This window comes from Silene latifolia, chromosome 11 (genome assembly GCF_048544455.1).
Source record: "Silene latifolia isolate original U9 population chromosome 11, ASM4854445v1, whole genome shotgun sequence".
NCBI lineage: Eukaryota > Viridiplantae > Streptophyta > Magnoliopsida > Caryophyllales > Caryophyllaceae > Silene > Silene latifolia.
Window position 1 is genome coordinate 3,639,247 of NC_133536.1, and position 4,959 is coordinate 3,644,205.

A 4,959-nucleotide genomic window follows, 5' to 3' on the forward strand; every position below is an offset into this window, starting at 1 on the left:
CAAAATTTTCTTCTCTCTAAACTTCCAAGGCCTTCTTTGTCTTCTAATTTTCAGGGTTGCTACTCCGGCGAGCGTTTTTCTTCAAGGTAAACAAACAAATTTCCTTTCTTCTCTTGTTAAATAATCATTGCTATCATGTCTTCTGCTGACGCTGGGACTAGCGCTTCGGCGCTGGGGGGTTCCCCGTCGCGTCTTGATGGGGAGGGGATACTAGAGGCCATCCCGATAAGGTTTGGGGGTCCTAGGTGTTCCTCTCCCGTAGTTGATCCACCAATTCTGGAGGAGTTGGAGGATGAGGATGATGATGCTGATGATGATGAGAGGACTCCTTCTGATGGTGAGAGGACTCTTTCTGTTGTTGAGAGGCCGTTTATCCCGGACCATGGCGAGGCCTGCACAACTGGGTTTGACCGCGCCTGGACTAATAAATTCGCCAGCTGTTCCGGCGGGACTCTTTTCGAAGGCCATTTCTCCTTCGGCGATGGGTACAAGATCGTTATCCCTGAGGAGGGTCAGGCGGTCTGTTGCCCTCCCCCTGGTCACATCGGCGTGTATATCAGGCATCTGGAGTATGGGCTCCGGTTTCCTCTGAATGAATACGTCGCGGCCATCATCAAAGCCATGAACGTTGCTGTGGCCCAACTGCATCCGTTGGCCATGAGGACGATAGTTGGCTTTGTGTGGCTTTGTCTCTTTAGGGGGGAGATCCCAACAGTAAACTTATTCCGCCGCCTTCACCATCTACGACCTTCGATCTCCGGTAAAGTGGGGTGGTACAGCGTGCAGACGGAGCCAGGCGTTGTCTCCGTGTCCAAGATTACTTCTTGTAAGGACTGGCAACGGCGGTGGGTGTACGTCCAAGTGCCTGAGGACTACCCATTGCCTCGGTCCTTCCAGAGCCTTGTTTACTTACGGTGTGAGAGCCGGGAAGAATATGAGAAATGTATCTCCCGGGGTAAAGTTAAGATGGACGCTTCGATGGTCCCTCTTACTGCGGAGGAAGAACGGGCGAGGCAGCTGTTTGATGCTGAGAAAGGATGGCTGCCCCCGACTCAGATTATCTTGCAGGATGAGCTGCTTTGCCGCGTCGGCCTCATACCGGCCCTCAATCAGGGTGAGTGGGGTCGGTGTGAGGCCCATCTTTGCCTGTTGTATTCCTGTTTTAGAGCTTTGTTTCGCTTCTTTATGTAACTCTTGCTTGATTTCTTGCAGATTGGTTTGGCCAGGGTCTGTCCGAGAAGACCTTAAAGAGGTTGGGGCTTGATAAGGACGGGAAGGTTGTTCAACGGCGTCCTACGGCTAACAAGCTTGATCGCAGATCGCTCCCAAAGAGTCGATGGACAGACACCAAGGCTTTGGATCCGGAGACGGCCCAGGCACGGGTTCTCGGAGGCGTGCCGAGGAGAACGAAGAAGGCGGTGTCCAAAACGGTGGCGGCGTCAGTGCCAGCCCCATCCTCGACTCCAGCGGTCCCGAAGGATCATTTGGAGGTCGTCGATATCACTGGTGGGGTGGTGACCGTTGCTCATGTCTCCTCTCCCCTGAGGAAGAGGAAAGTGCCACCGTCTTCTTCCACCGTTGCTGGGGAGGAAACTGCCCCAACCGGCCCTCCGACTAAGAGGGTCCAGACTGGTACGGACCTAACTTGCGGTTCAGACCTAGCTGGTTCGTTGGACATTCCCGATGACCGACTTTCTTATGTGTCGATGCGTGTTGACGTGGATGCTCTGTGTAAATTTTTTGTAGATTTGCCGTCGATAGCTGCCGTTCTCACTGAGCGGCGGCTCGAGAAGCAGCCTGAGAAGACAGGTGATAGAAATGTCACCGTTGACTCCTCGGTCCAGAAGATTTCTTCCGACGAGCTCGTGGCGGAGGGTGAGAGAATATATAAGAGGCTGGCGAAGTGGACCCGTCTAGCCGGCTCCCACATCATGGAGTAGGAAAAGAGCGTGGCCCAATCTGCGCCGTTGATCGCGAAGCTCAAGCTTGATCTCTCCGCTTCAAGGGGGGAAGCCGGAAAGGCTAAGCTGGACCTCTTTGCTGCCAAGAGGCGTGTGGAGGAGGTTGAGAAGCTGCTGGTGGCCGAGAGAGCCAAAGTTGAGGATGCTGATGCTGCCACCGCCAAGTTGATGGAGGAGCGAGACCGGTACAAGGGCGCTTATGACGCCGTGGTTTCCAAGAGGGACGAGTGGAAAGATTTGTTCCAAAACCAGGCGGAGGCGCTTAGGGATACGCGGGCTTCCCTTGCTCAAAAGGAGAAGGATATCGAAATGCTTCAAGATGATCTCCTTCCTAAACTGTGCGCCCAATACCGTGCAGGCCGAGGAGGCGACCAGGGAGGCAATCAAAAAACTCATCCCTGACGGCTCCTTCCCGTGGGATAAATTTGAGCAGCTTCTGGATGAGATGGCTGATGCTGCGGAAGCGGCAGCTGCGGAGAAGGCGGAGGCGGCGAAGGCGGCTCAGATAGCTGAGGCCAAGGCGGCCTACGATGCAAAGGTGAAGGAGGGTGAGAGGCTAAAGGAACTTGAAAATGTCGGGCCCTCCTCTGAGCCGGCCACCGTAGATGCTGCTGCTACTGATGGAGGGCAGCAACAGGCGTAGGGAGACGGGCGGTCGTCACCAGACTCACCCGGCATCTCGGATAGCTTTAGCTGCTCGGGAGCCAACTATTGAGCCTTTCCTCCCTGCCACTTTTGGCGCTTCAAATGATATGTCTGTAATCTTTTGCTTTTCTTTCCCTTGTTTTGTTAGTAAAACTCCTGGTAGGTTGTGTTTAGGCTTATCCCTATGGGGACGGCCGTCGTCTGTACTTCCTCTGTAATTGTTTTCAATAAAGTTCGTTTTATCGGCCTTTGGCTTGGACAGGGCTTCGATCACAATTCCTCGTTTGTCTTTTTGCGTTATTAGGTGAGTGCCTTCGTTTCTAACCTCGGCATGACCGCGGTAGTTTGAATGCATGTCCCAACTGTGTTTAACGTCTTTAGCGTGTCGACAGCGTTCGTAACTGTGTAGGCATATTGATCGCTAGATTTGCGTCTCAATTGCACTGAGTATACGTTTCTTGTAGCGTATCGACCGACGTGTTCCCCGTCGCTCTCGGCTTTGGCCGAGGTAATCGGGGTTGCGGCTTCGACAGCGTTCGTAACTGTGTAGGCATATTGATCGCTAGATTTGCGTCTCAATTGCACTGAGTATACGTTTCTTCTAGCGTATCGACCGCGTGTTCCCCGTCGCTCTCGGCTTTGGCCGAGGTAATGGGGTTGCGGCTTCGACAAATGTTAAATCGAATCGTGGCATATTGATCGCTAGATTTGCGTCTCAATTGCACCGAGTATACGTTTCTTCTAGCGTGTCGGCCGGTGTGTTCCCAAGTCGCTCTCGGCTTTGGCCGAGGTAATCGGGGTTGCGGCTCGACAAATGTTAAATCGCGTGTAGGCATATTGATCGCTAGATTTGCGTCTCAATTGCACTGAGTATACGTTTCTTCTAGCGTATCGACCGGCGTGTTCCCCGTCGCTCTCGGCTTTGGCCGAGGTAATCGGGGTTGCGGCTTCGACAGCGTTCGTAACTGTGTAGGCATATTGATCGCTAGATTTGCGTCTCAATTGCACTGAGTATCGTTTCTTCTAGCGTATCGACCGCGTATCCCCGTCGCTCTCGGCTTTGGCCGAGTAATCGAGTTGCGGTTCGACAATTAAGAATCGTGTAGGCATATTGATCGCTAGATTTGCGTCTCAATTGCACCGAGTATACGTTTCTTCTAGCGTATCGACCGACGTATCCCGTCGCTCTCGGCTTTGGCCGAGGTAATCGGGTTGCGGTTCGACAGCGTTCAGAATCGTGTAGGCATATTGATCGCTAGATTTGCGTCTCAACCGCACCGAGTATACGTTTCTTCTAGCGTATCGACCGCGTGTTCCCGTCGCTCTCGGCTTTGGCCGAGGTAATCGGGTTGCGGCTTCGACAAATTCAGAATCGTGTAGGCATATTGATCGCTAGATTTGCGTCTCAATTGCACCGAGTATACGTTTCTTCTAGCGTATCGACCGGCGTGTTCCCGTCGCTCTCGGCTTTGGCCGAGGTAATCGGGTTGCGGCTTCGACGGCGTTAAAATCGTGTAGGCATATTGATCGCTAGATTTGCGTCTCAATTGCACTGAGTATACGTTTCTTCTAGCGTATCGACCGGCGGAGGAGATAAATACTGACGGAAAATTTGGATGTTTCTTCACTAGATATAAACATGCGCCGGGGTGCCGACAATGGTTTTGGACACCTCCGTCGCTTATACAAAGTACTTTCTTAGGTTGTCAGTGTTCCAGTGGCTCCTCAAAGGCACGCCCCTCATGTCTGTCAGCCGGTATGTACCCGGCCTCATCTCTTCAACTACTTTGTAGGGTCCCTCCCAGTTGGCCGTTAATTTTCCATGAATATTTCCTTTGTTGGTGGCGGCCGACTTTCTTAGGACCAGATCTCCTGTTTTTAAGTCCCTTTTGTGGACTCTTCGGTTGTAGGCCCTTTTCATCCGGTTTTGGTATACTGCCAAGTTGAGGCGTGCCGTATCTCGGCTTTCTTCGACCAGGTCTAGGAGGCTCTTAGGCCTTCCTCGTTTTCAAATGGTTAAAGGTAGCCGTTCAATGTTGGCACCGTCGCCGATTGCGGATCGCCGAGCCGTAGACTAAGTGGAAGGGGGTGTACCCCGTTGCTTCTTTCTCCGTGGTCCGAAGGGACCATAGGACGCCGGGTAGTTCATCGGCCCACCTTCCCTTAAGGTCTTCAACTGTCTTTTTCAAACCGTTGAGTATGGTTTTGTTGGCCGCCTCCGCCTGCCCGTTGCTCTGTGGGTGACAGACGGAGGAGTATGCAAACTTGATGCCAAGCTCTTCTAACCAGTTCATTATCAGGTCACTCCAAAACTCTCGGCCGTGATCAAATACCATAACTTGGGGTAATCCGA